The 15,749-nt window shown below is 40.4% G+C and overlaps 1 protein-coding gene across 1 annotated transcript in view; it reads left to right on the forward strand.

The window, feature by feature from the left end:
- The first annotated feature begins 47 nt into the window (after positions 1 to 47).
- The window catches only part of ankra2 (ankyrin repeat, family A (RFXANK-like), 2), a 39,950-nt gene continuing 24,248 nt past the window's right edge, over positions 48 to 15,749 (forward strand). The window contains exon 1 of the mRNA XM_060843774.1: positions 48 to 311. The gene's annotated coding sequence lies outside the window, so the exon portion shown is untranslated. The remainder of the gene's footprint in view (positions 312 to 15,749) is intronic.

Here is a 15,749-nt window from a genome sequence, read left to right on the forward strand (position 1 = left end):
GAGGGGAGGTGATGCCCCGCACAAAGATGGCGCCCCAGCCACTATAAGTATTATTTGATAGAAAAATACTGGATATTCTGAACGATGCATCCGTCTGTGGAGCTAGAATGTGACTTGATGTTTCGGGCGATGACCTTTCCTCCCTTTTTTGTGGAAAAAAAACCCTTTCTCTAGTTGAAGTGACGGATGCAAATTTTGAACAAACTTTATCGATATACATTTCATGCTAGGCTTCATGGGATGAGGAGAGGAATCTGAGACTGATGATGCCATTTAAACAGCAGACCCCGAAGGTGGGTCGCTGTTCAAAGGTAGGTAACACTGATTTAAAACACACTTATGATTTGATTCTTGTTACTTTTCGTAACTTACGTTTTAACAGCCAACAGGTTCGTGCAGCATCCCTTTCGTGTATATAGTTTTGAAACCGTAAGCAACCTATATCAGTGGGTCCTAAAATCAGGTTCATGGTTATACATTGCCAGGGAGGCCTAAGTTTATGCAAAGCTGTGAGGAAGCAGGGAGTTTGGGAACCCTTTATGTTTAATAAAACAGTAAGTGCTGCGAAACTAAGTATTTCAGGCAGCATCTGTGTGGTGAAACAAAATTAACGTGATCTGAAGAAGTCATATCTGACTCGAAACGTTAACTCTGTTTCTCTCTCCACATATGCTGCCAAACATGCTGAGTTTCCCCAGCACTTTCTGTTTTTGTCAGATTTTCTACGTTTTGTTTTTGCCCCTTGTTTTTAGGATCTGAAATGATCGCTATAGGCTCTTATGGCGAGAGGCTGAACAGGCTGGGGTTGTTTTCCCTGGAGTGTCGGAGGCTGAGGGGTGACCTTAGAGGTTAACAAAATTATGAGGGGCATAGATTGGATAAGTAGACAAAGTCTTTTCCCTGGGGTCGGGGAGTTCAGTAGGGGACATAGGTTTAGGGTGAGAGGGGAAAGATATAAAAGAGACCTAAGAGGCAACTTTTTCATGCAGCGGATGGTACGTGTATGGAATGAGCTGCCAGAGGAAGTGGTGGAGGCTGGTATAATTGCAGCATTTAAGAGGCATTTGAATGGGTATATGAATAGGAAGGGTTTGGAGGGATATGGGCCGGATGCTGGCAGGTGGGACTACATTGGGTTGGGATATCTGGTCGGCATGGGCAGGTTGGACCAAAGGTCCATGTCTATGCTGTACATCTCTATGACTCTATGATAGATACATGTCTGGACTGTGACTTGCAGTGTGACACCAGTGGACTATGAAAGGAGTTTAGCTTCATTAGGATATGGTTGGAGGAAAAAAAATCTGAATTTTTCACATTTCTTGACCTTTGTCAGCGAGTCTAGCTCAATGACCATAATGAATAGGAACAGGAGTAGGCCGTTTGGCCCCTCAAGCCTGCTGTGCCATGCAGTAGGTTCATGGTTAATCAAACATTTATAACATACATTTTCTTGCCCTTTCCACATAACCTTTGATTCTGCTACTGATCAGGAATGTATCTATTTCAGCATTAAATGCATAAAGGTAATCTGTCCCAACAGCTCCCTGCAACAAGGAGTTCCAAAGACACTCAACCTTCAGAGAATAAATTCCTCCTTATTCCGGTCTTAAATTGACTCCATTTAATTCTGAGACTAAGCTGTCTAGTCTTAGACCCTCTCATGTGGCAATGTTACCTCAGCATTTATCCAATGATTAAGAGTGTGATATTAGCAGTTTTCCAGTTCTCTGGTCCTTTTCCAGAATCCAAGGAAATTTGGAAAATTGCATCTACTATCTCTGTAGCTACCTCTTTTAAGATCCTAGGATGCAAGCCATCAGGGCCTTTAGCACCATTATATTGCCTATTTGTGCTTCCCCAGTGATGATGATGGTTTTTAATTTCTCCCCCATATTCTCTAGTATTGAAGGAATGTTTGGATTATCTTATACCGTAAAGACTGATGCAAAATACCAAGTTAACTTCTCTGCCATGTCCTGATTTCCCTGTCTCTCCAGATTCATTTTCTAAGGGGTCTCTGTTGACTTTGAGCCCTCTTTTCCTTTTTATATATTTAAATAAGCTCTTATTGTCGGTTTTTATATTTCTCGCTAGCTTGTGCTCGTAAGTTATTTCTTGAGGTTTATTATCTTTTTGTCCTCCTTTGCTGGATTCTGAGTTTTCCCTGTATTTGGCGCTATCACTGATTTTTGATTCATGATGTGCCTTTTCGTTCAACTCAGTACTTTCCTTAAATTCCTTGGTTAGCCATGGTTGATTTATCCCTCTCTTAGAAACTTTCTTTCTGACTATGTATTTTTACTTCGAGTCATGAGTGACCTACTTAAACATCTGCCGCTTCTTGCCTATTGTTATTCCTGTTAATCTATCTGCCCAGTTCACTTTAGCTAATTTTATCCTCATTATATTGTAATTCCCTTTAGTTTAGTTAAACAGAGTGGTTTTCAACTCAAGTTTCTCACTGTCAAACTGAATGTAAAATTCTATCACGTTATTGTAACAATTGGTGAATTTTGTGCTCCTTTTACTCTGGTCTCTTGTGTCTCTTGCATTCCCTTCATTCAACCATTGGGGTTATGCCTTCAACATTTTGGCCTTTCCTCTGTCCATCTGTTTTAATTCTTCCTTTAAGACTGTCATTTAATAATATATTTGACCAAGTAGACACCTGTCTAATATCTCTTTAATTTAGCTTAGTATTTGTTTATCACTTTATCCTGCTGTGAAATAGCTTGCTACAATTTGATTAATTATTTGACTTACTGTCACATGTACAGAGATACAGCAAAAAGTATTGTTTTACATCCTATCCAGACAAATCATATCTTACATCAGGGTAATAGAGCAGAATGCTGAATATAGTGTTACAGCTGCATTGTTGCAGAGAATATATATGATATGTCCATTCTTAATTCTGAAAGTAACATAGGTACATGTATCTTCTGCCCTATGCAGAAGAGTGGAAGAGAGTATAATGGGGATGAGAGGGGTATTTGAATATGTTGGATGCTTTCCTCAGGCGGGGTAAATATAGACAGAGTCAATGGAAGGTAAGCTGAGTTTGTGATGGACTAAGCTGTGCTGACAATTCTCTGTGATCATTTTTATTGTATAATCTTGTAAAATGTATTTTATTGTATTCTATTTGTTATTTTAAACTTAATGCTAAAGCAAAATATTCTTGATGTTGGAAAAATGAGCTAAAAACAAAGTGCTGAAAACACTCTGCATACCCGTTGCATACATTGCCCATTCTCTTAATCTTTGGCTGTTTGGTGGGGAAGCACAATTAACAAGCCAGAGGATCTTGTGAGTGTGCGTTAATGATTCCCTGGGTAGACCTCTCCAGATCTAGATGAAAACTGAAAGAACTGTGGCTGCTGTAAATCAGAAACATAAACAAATTGCTAGAAAAACTCAGCGGGTCTGGCAACATCTGTGCAAAGAAATCAGAGTTAACGTTTTGGGTCAAGTGACCTTTCCTCAGACCCTTGGAGGATGATGCTGCATCTGCACCTGGATGGCCCAGGTAGTGTCCATGCTGTCTCTTTGCAAAAGCTATTTAACTAGTCCCTTCTCTACCTGTTTCCCATTGTCTGATCTGTGTTTTCCCTTCAGGTATTCATCCCAGGTTCCTGTTCACATACTCACAGAATTGTTTTCGTGCAGACGGAGGCCATTTGACTCATTTTGACTCCACTGGCTGTTTGAGCATTTTGACTTTACAGCAGACTCGTGTCTTTTCCCCATAACTCTGCAGTTACTTCTGTTTAAATGATCAACCTATGCCCTCTTGAATGCTTCAATCGAAACTGCTTTCCCATACTCCCAGGCAGTGCATTTCAAACCAGACCATTTGTTGTTTTTCTCACTTAATATTGCTTTTTTGGGAAAAACACTTGGAAAGTGTCACTTGGCTCTCAATTCTTTTATGAGGAGAAATAACTTATCCCTAACTGCTCTACACAGACCCCTCTAGGTTTGGAAAATTTCTATTCATCTCCCCTAAGCCTCATTGTCCGTTGCTCTTTGTTTCCTGTAGCTGACCTAATTCTGTATCCGTATTGCTACTGTCATTTTCATTCCATGCCATATTTCTTTTCTAACGTGTCTATTTTGTGACACTGTATCAAATATCTGTTGGAAGTCCACGAGCCACATCAACAGGCTTTCCCCTTATCAACACTCTCTGTCACTTCTTCAAAACTCGAGAAAGTTAGCTAGGCATAATTTGCCCTAAATAAATCTACCACGAATCTTCCAAATTAACCCTCATTTTTCCATATGACACATGAATTATTTTTAGAAGTTTTCAACAACAGAATTAAAGGCTAGTCTGCAATTATTAAGCCTCTCCTGACAACTTTTTTTGAACCAAGGCATATTGTTTGCAATTCTTCATTCCTCCAGCACCACCCCTGAATCCAGGGAAAACTGAAAGATTATTGCCTGGGTCTCTGCAATTTTCACACTCTCATGCTTCAGTATCCTATTTCACCCAGTCTGGCTGCCTTATCACCATTTATGTACTGACAACTTTTCCAATATCTTCTCTTTACCAATTTTAAATCCTTCCAGTAACTGAGTTTTTCCCTCTATGACCATGACCTGGGCAGCACCTGCCTCCTAGCTAAAGACTAATGCAAAGTATCAATATAACACCTTGGCCATGTCTCTTGCCTTAATGTTTAAATACCCTTTTTTTTTTATCTCTAGTCGGCTTATTTATCATTTTATCATCCGTTTAATACCAACATGCTTAGAGAAAACTTTGGGATTTTCCTTTGTTAGCTACATGTCACTTTTTTTTCATAATCTCTTTTTCTTTCTCATTTGTTTTTTTCACCTCTTTTCAGAACCTTCATTATTCAGCTTGATTCTCAAATGTATTTACCACTGGAAGTTTGTCATAAGCATACTTTTTCTTCTTTAGCTTCATTCCTATTTCCATTTGAAATCCATTGAGCTCTCAATTTGTTTATCCTATCTTTCCTTTTTGAGGCATATACTTTGACTGTCCAAGCAATAACCTTTTCAAAGATAGCCCATTATTCAGCTACTGTTTTTTTATTGCCAACCTTTGGTGCACTGTTTCTAGCCCTGCTTCTTTCTTGACCTATTGAAGTTGGCTTTTTGACAATTGATTATTATTTCTCTGGATTTCCACTGTCATTCTAAATCTTATGAACCTAATGTTTTAAGTAAAGGAAACCTGTCATCCTTACCTGGTTTGGCCTATGTGTGACTCCAGACCCTCAACAATGTGGTTAACTAATAGCTACTATCAGGGCATTTTGGGATGGGCAGTAACTATTATTCCAGCCAGCGCCATCATCCCATGGACAAGAAAGATTCAATGATCACTGTCCCCCAAAGTTCTTCCACCTGTCTTTTGATCTACCTCTTTCCCAAGAACCAGATCTAGAAGTGCCCCTTTCTTGTTGAAATTTACACCTTGCTGTAGGAAATTCTTTTAACAAAATCTGGGGTCACCCACCCCTCACTGCTCCTTACGCTACCTCTATCCCAGAATATATCTGCATAATTAAAATCCCTCATTATAACTACAATATATTGTTTATGTCTTTCCGTAATTTCCTTGCAAATTTGTTCCTGTGATCTTTCCCACTAATTGGCAATTGATAGATTCTATCAACCATGTAATTGCACCTCCCCTGATCCTTACCTCTTACCAAATCAATTCTGTGCTTGCCCCGAGACATCCTCTTTCTGCAATGCTCTCCTTATTCAAAACACCCCCTACTTGTGTTTTTTCCCTTTCCTAATATTTCTTAATGTTGTGTACCAGGAATATTTAACACTCAGATCTACTGTTGAGCCAGCTTTCTTATATATGCCACCAAACCATTATGATTCTACATGGCAATCTGTACTTGAACTCCCTCCTCTTTAAACTATAAATATAGTTATTATTCTCATACCTGCCATATAACCCTAATTTAGATTCCACTATTTTGTCCTTTACTCTGACTTGACAATTAACTTTAGATTCTGCCTCTCCCAGCATTTTGTGCACCCTGGCATTACTTTCTGAAATTCTTTCCTGGTTCCAACATTTCTACTGATTGAATTAAAACCCTCCACAGTATAGTAGCAAAAAACCCTGCACAAAACTACATCCCCATCCCAGTCCTGTTCAGGTGCGTTTTGTGCAGGTGCCATCTCCTCCAGAGCCAATCCCAAGTATTTGGAGTCCTCCTTCCTGCACCAAGTTTCTAGCTACATATTCATCTCTGATGTTCCTATTTCTGTGCTCACTTGTATGTGATACTGGTTAATTCAAGAATTAGAACATTATAGGTACTGCTTGTTAGTCTTCTACCTAGCTCCTGAAATTCTGATTGCAGGATCCTCCTTCCTACCAATGCTGTTAATACCAAAGTGGACCATGACCTCTGGCTGTTTGCTCCCCCCTCAAAGAATGTGCTGCAACCATTCTGTGATATCCTTGACCATTGCACCAGAGAAGCAACCTAGAGTCACAGCTGCAGAAATACCTGTCTATTCCCCTATCTGAAGAATCCTCCATCAGTATGTTAAAGTACCCATTCAAGGCCGCTCAGGGAATCCCTGATGGACTTGGTTCGTCCCGGGTAGTATGGAATATATAACTCTTACAGACAATTTAGTTTAAATTATTACCTTTATTTACCAATGGTATCAATGTTACACTATAACATAGATATCTAGAAGCCAGGCTTGACCTAAGGTTCTAAAACCATTAGCAGAGTAGTGGTGCCAGCTCTTACCCCTGAGAGCTCTCTCAGGCTACACTCCTTATTGCTGCATACAGAATTTGATAGTAAAATTATAAAAACACCACATGTCCTTTAATCAGATAAACAGCAATAAAGTGGCAAAAGTTTGCAGAGGAAGAGAAGCTCATTGACAGGTCTGAGTACGCTTGACTAATTAAGCCACATGCACATCAAAGTGGGAAACCTTGATCAAGCCAGACCCCAAATGGCTGTTTGCTTTGGCTAGATAACAGTACATCATAACAAGAGAGTAGCCTAAACTATGTGGAAAAGGTCATGAGGTAACCTTGCTTGGTTAACATGTCCAGTAAAAATCATCTTAGATTCGTAGAATGCAAATTAAATTCATAACATTCAAGGATCTTGAGCTCCAGGGAACAACATACAAACATTCAATCCATGACAAGCAAGTGTTCACTCAAATCAGATCACAGAGTTAATCTTTCCACCAGCTTCCATTCTGTCGGTCTCTTGAATCCTTCAGTCAGTGAATGGAGTTTACAGAAAAATATTTTCACTCTCACTCACACATGAACATCTTCCAACTTCCTTTCTATGTCAGTTTCAGCCCTTGTGTTTTCCTAGCCCGTAAGGATAATGAGACATTCACATCCGAGAACAGTCAAGATTAAGAGCTGAGCTTCATAAATTTAAATATGATCAGTGTGGTATACATGAAAACATATCAGGATTGTTCTATTACGTGCATATTCCACTCAGCTTATTAAATTACAAGTTATTTTCGTATTGAGTATGAGTTTTTTAAGGAGTCTTTGATATAAACAGAAATTTAGTTATCCAACATCCAATTGTAAAACATGCACAATCTTCTAGCCCCAGTGTGAGAAGGAAGTACTGCCACATATTCCACAAGTGAGCAAATGTTATCACCTTATTTACACCGATTCATTGACACTAAGAACAGATGTCACCAGTTCATCTAAACAAACAATATGAAGACAGTCATACATTTCACTATACTAAATTGTGTCTGCCTAGTTCAACATTCTCAGTCGTCTTGAAGTCTGTTACTCTGTTCACCATTTATGACATTATCAAGTTTTTTTCAATCCATAAATTTTATAAAATATACAATTGCTTGAACAATTCAGTCATTTATAAACAACAATCAATGGTCCTAAAATCCTCGGGTACCTCATTCAGGTTATTATTGTTATTTTCCTTTAACAAATTAATACTTGGCTAATGTGAAAGCTGTCAGGGAAAGTACAGTAGCGCCTCGACTTACGAACTTAATCCGTTCCGGGACGCAGTTCGCGAACTAAATCAATTTTTCCATTGCTCGGATAGTGTAAGAATGCTTGGACAGCTGTTCAGAGCGCACGTGCCAAAGATGAACTGAATGAGATCACACGGGGCCCGAGAGCTTTTGTGTTCAACAAGTGTGTAGCAAAACAGAACAATGAAACAGGTGGTCACACACGAGCTTTTTGCGTTCTTACCTTCGTTCGTACCTTGAATTTCATACATACGTTGAAGCAAAATTTTATGTACAATCCTGTTCATAAACCAATTTGTTCGTGAACGGGGTCGTTCGTATTTCAAGACGCTACTGTATTTCAAAAATATAGAACAGTAAGAAAACAACAAAATGTTTCCTGTCATTTAAGAAGCAGTTTCAGTTCAGATCTAAGTCTCAAATATTCGTGGGAAACAAATACAGAATGTATTAAACTATGTTCTCCAAATGAAATTTCTCAAATAAAACAGTCAGAATTACAATAGCAACTTTGGTAGAGATCAACATTCTTTGAATTTGCAATCTGATTGGGACCAATAAAGTCTTAACGATAATTGAAAGAACTTAAACAGTTCAGCCTCAATTTCTAGTATTCTCTACAACCTTAATAAAACATCAAACTTAAAATGCACTTTTCTTTTTGTGAACACTGCATTTTTAAAAAAAAGCAAAAATATTTTAATACAACAAGTTTTGAGAAGATTTGTAGCTCAAGTTGAGGTTTGTGAGCTGGAAAGTTCATATTTAGACATCTGGAGCCACACTGAAGATGTTACCTAGTATGGTGACAAAACGTCTGAAAATGAACCTTCCAGCTCAGCGAACAAACCTACATCCATATTTTAATGCAGTACTCTCATCTGACTAAAGCATGACCACTGACTCAAACAGGCATTTTTTTTTTCAAATTTCAAACAAATCGGGGGCTCAAGTTCCTCAATCAATTTGTTTTACAGTTACAAGTTTGATAATTTTAAAAAGGACATAATGTTGTACAATTTCAATGCAAAAACAAAATCTGACATATTACATAGCCCACAAAACACATTTGAAGGCAAAACAATTACTTAAAATGATTTTCTGAACCAGTATTCTAACAAACCAAAATATTTAAACATCAAACACTTTCAGCACGGCACATTCGAAACATCCTTCCCCCCACCCCACCGTGACTCAAGTATTAGTACAACCTTATTTTCAGAATTTTTTTGAAGAGCCTCTGATCAGAAATGTTTTTCATTTTAATACGGGGGAAAAATACACACATTTGAGACCCCCCTCAGTTCACCCAGTGACGATCTATGAAATGGAAAACAAGTCAAAAAAATGGAAGAGGTGGCCCCAAAAGATCCACACCAAAGTCGGACAAAAATAAATCATGTCCACAGACTCCCAATCAACCACTATGGTACAGAAGAAAAACACAAGCATTGGTCCAAGATTCAGAAAGCTCTGCAAACCCCACAGCACCTGGCACGTGCACACAAAAAGATCACTAAAACATCCTCACCTCAGTGGAAACTGGATTGAGGACCACCGCCCCAACACTGGACGAGGCCGTGAAGGAAAGAAAGACCAGCCGTACCCTCCCAATGAAATCATACCCACAAAAAGAGAAAAGCTTTGTAGCAGACCACACAGCACCGCAGTCCAAACCACTCCTCTTCTCCCAGAAGAAAGACTCGCCGAGTCGCATCCACAGCCCAGAAACTGAGACTCCCACAACAAAAACTCTGACAAAACTTCCCTGGCAGTCCATTGTTGGGACCCGAGTGGTCTGGCTCCTCTTTTTTTTTTTCCAGTGACGCCATTTCATCCCAAAAGTACTGCTCAGGGGAGCCATGGGGTCAAAGGCGATAACTTTAAGTAGTACCAAATTCTAGCTAACTTTTCTTATGCGCCGGAACGTTAAACCTTGTGTCTGTAGAGAACTTTAAACTCCTTTTTCCCGAGAGGACCTTAACCCCTTTCTTACTTCTCACAGGGACTCAAACCCCTTTTTAACCCTGGGGACTCTAACCCCAATTTAACCGTGATTCACACAAAGCAACTCATTGGTGTGCAGTTACCTCAAAGATTCCGTCACCACCAAACCCTAGGAGACAAGGGGTCAACTGAGTGTTAAGTTTAGAGAGAGAGCGAAAGATCAAGGTGAAGCTTAATTTGCAGGCCAATCCATCTCATGCAACCAACACTCAGACAATCACTTATTCAGTCCACTCTGCGTATGTTGGAATCCCACCTCTACCACCAGGCTCTTTTCCTGAAGTTTCACGTACACGATGCAATTTGTACACACTAACTTCTGCAAACAATTAAAGTTTATTAAAGCCCATTTGAGCTAGGTGACCACGAAAACGCTCTTAGCAGGCATGCAAAGTCGAGTCAAAGAGGCCCTGATACAAAGAAAACACCGCCTCTATACAGGTCAGTTCATAATGTTTACAGATACTCTGGCCACTCCCTCACAGTCACATGTGACCCCAGGTACAATGGTAGGATGAGATCATACCCTGAGATAATGTAAATGTAAATGCCCTAATCTTGGGGAATCATTATGCAAACCATTTCCTGATTCTGTGATTTCCCTGAAACAATGCAGGTGTGACATACCTAGCTTCAGAGGATGGCTATTAAGCATTTCAGAATGGAAGGCACTGAATGCTGGTTTAATTTGATAATAGTCGGGGAGTAGTAGCAAATGACCATCTGCATTCCTGCATGAATGTCGTCCCTACCCATTCCATAATGTTCGTTCAGTACAGTTTAATCCTTTAATATTACGTTAATGTCCAGAGAGATATTACAATTTAATCTTTTAACATTACACATGCACCCTACTAATGATCCATTGTCCTCACCAATATGTAGACCAGAAGTATGGTGAGTAAATGAGATCTCTGGGGATTCCAGCACTAGCAACCTGTTTTTCTTGGACTGTCTGGCAGTCATCCATTCCCTATTTTCTTGGACTGTCTGGCAGTCATCCATTCTCTATCTGCCTGTTTGCCCTAACTTAATGTGCCCACCTCTCTATGGACTTCAGCAAAGCATTCAACAAGTTTTCGCATGGGAGACTGGTTAGTAAGGTTAGATCATATGGAATCCAGGGGTTGGCACATGGTGAGGACCGTGCAGGAGAGAGAGAGAGACACAGAGACAGAGACAGACCGAGAGAGAGAGAGAGAGAGAGAGAGAGAACCTATACAGCTACTGCCTTTGCTGTTTTTGAATTCATGTGTGACTGGACATCGGAGTGCATCTGGGAAAATTAACAAACAGTGAATTTCACAACTAATCTTGGAGGAGCTGGTTTGGGCGAAGTTCACAACACAGAATCAGATAAGTTTATTGTTGTTTTAAGTCTGTCCAAGAGAAAGGCTGTATTAGTGAGTACAGTGGGTTCTTTCTTGATTTATATGTTTTTGGAGATAAGTCTCTTGATTAAATTTAAAATGTAATCCATAGTTATTAATTTAACCTGGGGCAGTGTTTGTAGAGGACTAAGATGGTGTTATTTTCTGGGTCTGTAGATTGTGAAGGAGCAAAAATGACCTTTATAGTGATATGTACTTCTTGTCAGATGTGGGAGTTTAAAGAGAGTTTAAGGGTTACTGCGGATTATATCTGCCATAAGTGCTGTTGGGTGCGAATTTTATCAGATTGAGTGGATTGGTTGGAGAGACGGATAGAAGCGATGAGGAATTTGCAACAGCAACAGTATGGGATGGATGGCAGTTATCGGAAGGGAGGAAGGTCTCAGATACAGTCACACAGATGGGTTAACTCCAGGAAGGGTAAGAGAGGTAGGCACCTAAGGCAGGAATCTTTTGTGGACATATCCATTTCAAACAGGTATGCTGTTTTGGAAAATGTAGGGGGTGATGGATTCTCAGAGGAACGTAGCACAAACCGACAAGTTTCTGGTATTGAGACTGGCTCTCATGCAACGAGGGGTACGTCAGCTTCCAAGAGATCAATTGTGTTAGGAGATTCTGTAGTCAGAGGTACAGACAGACGTTTCTGTGGCCAGCAGAGAAAAAGCAGAATGGTGTGTTGTTTCCCAGGTGCTAGGCTCAATGATGTCTCAGAGAGGGTGTTCTCACGGGGGAGAGAAGCCAGCAAGAGGTCATTGTCCACATTGGAACCAACGATATTGGAATAGAAAAGGTTGAGATTCTGAAGGGAGATTACAGAGAGTTGGGCAGAAATTTGAAAAAGAGGTCCTCAAGGGTAGTAATATCTAGATTACTCCCAATGCTACGAGCTAGTGAGGGCAGGAATAGGAGGAGAGAGCAGATGAATGCATGGCTGAGGAACTGATGTATGGGAGAAGGATTCACATTTTTTGGATCATTGGAATCTCTGTTGGGGTAGAGGTGACCTGCACAAGAAGGACGGATTGCACCTAAATTGGAAAGGGACTAATATACTGGAAGGGAAATTTGCTCAAACTGCTTGGGAGGATTTAAACTAGTAAGGTGGGGGGTGGCACCCAGGGAGAGAGTGAGGAGAGAGATCAATCTGAGACTGGTACAGCTGAGAACAGAAGTGAGTCAAACAGTCAGGACAGGCAGGGACAAGGTAGGACTAATAAATTAAACTTCATTTACTTCAATGCAAGGGGCCTAACATGGAAGGCAGATGAACTCCGGGCATGGTTACGAACATGGGACTGGGATATCCTAGTAATTACAGAAACATGGCTCAGGGATGAGCAGGACTGGCAGCTTAATGTTCCAGGATACAAATGCTACAGGAAGGATAGAAAGGGAGGCAAGAGAGGTGGGGGAGTGGCATTTTTAATAAGGGATAGCATTACAGCTGTGCTGAGGGAGGATATTCCTGGAAATACATCGAGGAAAGTTATTTGGGTGGAACTGAGAAATAAGAAAGGGATGATCACATTATTGGGATTATACAATAGAGCCCCTAATAATCAGAGGGAAATTGAGAAACAAACTTGTAAGGAGATCTCAGCTATCTGTAAGAATAATAGGGTAGTTATGGTAGGGGATTTGTGGTAGTTATGGTAGGACATCAACTAGGACTGCCATAGTGTTAAAGGTTTAGATGGAGAGGAATTTCTTAAGTGCGTACAAGACATTTTTCTGATTCAGTATGTGGATGTATCTACTAGAAAAGGTGCAAAACCTGACCTACTCTTGGGAAATAAGGCAGGGCAAGTAACTGAGGTGTCAGTGGGGGAGCACTTTGGGGCCAGCGACCATAATTCTATTCGTTTTAAAATAGTGATGGAGAAGGATAAACCAGATGTAAAAATTGAAGTTCTAAATTGGAGAAAAATATTGTGAAACTTGAAAGGGTTCAGAAAAGATTTACAAGGATGTTGCCAGGGTTGGAGGATTTGAGCTACAGGGAGGGGCTGAACAGGCTGGGGCTGTTTTCCCTGGAGCATCAGAGGCTGAGGGGTGACCTTACAGAGGTGGGACTAGATTGAGTTGGGATATCTGGTCGGCATGGATGGGGGGTCTGTTTCCATGCTGTACATCTCTATGACTCTATGACCCAGCCAATTGAATACAAAATTGGCTTGAAGGTAGGAGACAGCGGGTGGTGGTGAAGGGTTGTCTTTTGGGCTGAATGCATGTGGCCAGTGGTGCACCACAAGGATTAGTGTTGGGTTCACTGCTTTTCATTATTTATTTGCATTTAAATATAGGAGGTATGGTTAGTAAGTTTGCAGATGACACCAAAATAGGTGGTGTAGTGGGCGGTGAAGAAGGTGTACAGATAGCTCTTGTATAAAACTTGCTTCCGCAGTGCAATTTAACCATAACATCGCTGAAAAATTAGGGATCTGTGTTTTTGATAATGCTTACCTCTGTTCACTACAGCGCGATTCCAGCGGCAATCATTTCATACGCTTCGTTCTGTGCATGCACCAATGTCAGCTGCCATCAGACCGTGTGATCAGTACAGTACAATACATTGAACAGCTTAATCTCAAAAATAAACTAATGAATGCTCATTGCTGTCCCTCTGAGACAAGAATATTCTTGTATAATTCCTGTAGGAGGGCATTACTCTTCTATATAGCATTTGTCTTTCTAATTTGTTCTTGTACCTGCATATCACGCAATCTAAACCAACCCCAAAGAAACAGTCAGAAGACAATCAACCCAGCCATCCACTTCTGCAACCACAACTGCACCTGATGGTGGAGGTGGTGATGACGATCACCCTCTGTCCCTGCATTAACGATGTTTTTTTTCAATTTAATGTATTAAATTTACTTTGGTTTTGTTAATAAATATGACTTAAATTTTCGTTCCAGCTGTGCTATACTTTGTGTTAGGCTGTTGGGTGACTTGTGAGCAATCGTGAATGATATTTTTTGCTGGTCTGCCCTGAACCCCACTTTTTCCATAGGCACCATAATTTCTATTAAGCAATTTTCTATGAAGTGAAGTTTTGCTGGAATGCAGCTATGACGATAGAGGAGAATTACCTGTACAACAGGACCTTGATGAGATGGGCCAATGGGCCGAGAAGTGCCAGATGGAATTTACTTCAGATAAATATGAGGTGTTGCATTTTTGTGAGGAAAACCAGCTCTTTGCTTATTAGCTGAACTCATTAACTTGTACAGTTAATGGTAGGGCCCTGGGGAGACCTAGAGGGTGCAGGCAAAGTTCCTTGAAAGTGAAATCACAGGAAAACCGGAACGTGAAGAAGGAATTTGCCTTCATTGGTCATAAATTTGAGTATAGGAATTGGGACGTCATGTTGTGACTGTACAGGTCATTGATGAGGCCACTTTTGGAATACTGCATACAATTCTGGTTGCCTTCCATAGGAAGGATGTTGTTAAACTTGAGAGGATGCAGAAAAAGTTTACAAGGATATTGTTGGGACTGGAGGGTTTAAGCTATAGGGAGAGGCTTAATAGGCTGGGGCTTTTCCCTGGAAGTCAGAGACTGTCGGGTGACCTTCTAGAGGTTTATGAAATCATAAGGGATATGGATAGGGTGAACAGCCAAGATCTCTTTCCTAGGATGAGGGAATCCAAAACAAGAGGACATAGGTTTAGGATGGGAGGGGAAAGATTTGAAAAGAACGTTTGGGGGGAAGCTTTTTCACACAGGGAGTGGTGCGTGTATGGAACAAGGTGTAAGAGGAAGTGGTGGAGGTGGGTACAATTACGACATTTGAAAGGAGTCTGGATGGGTATATGAATAGGAAGGGGTTAGAGGGATATGAACCAAATGCTGGCAAGTGGGACGGGATTAAATTGGGATGTCTAGTTGGCATGGATGACTTGGACCGAAGGGTCTATTTGCATGCTGTATGACTCAATCTATGGCACTATGTAGTTCTCTGCCTCATGGGTACACCCAATGGCTCTGGCCACTTTTCAAGCTCTGAAATCTAGAACTCAAACTTGTGCAATTGGTGATGCTACACATTGTTTTGTCTAGATCACAAGAAAAACCCACGACTGCACACATGCCACAGGAAGCATTCAACTTGGCCGAGCTGCTTTAGTTACTTTAACCTTACTGTTGTGTTATACGCTAAAAACGGAAGACACATAGAAATTCTTCAACTTTGCTCACTGATCAGCCCCTTCTCTTGTGTCTATAAGTTTTTACTTTGCCTTTGCCAGTTTGGAAGAAAAAATAAGAAACTATTTACATTCCGCTACAAACTACAAGAGGTTTTACAAGTTAATAACCCCTGAG

The sequence above is a fragment of the Hemiscyllium ocellatum genome, chromosome 2, assembly GCF_020745735.1.
Source record: "Hemiscyllium ocellatum isolate sHemOce1 chromosome 2, sHemOce1.pat.X.cur, whole genome shotgun sequence".
Classification (NCBI taxonomy): domain Eukaryota; kingdom Metazoa; phylum Chordata; class Chondrichthyes; order Orectolobiformes; family Hemiscylliidae; genus Hemiscyllium; species Hemiscyllium ocellatum.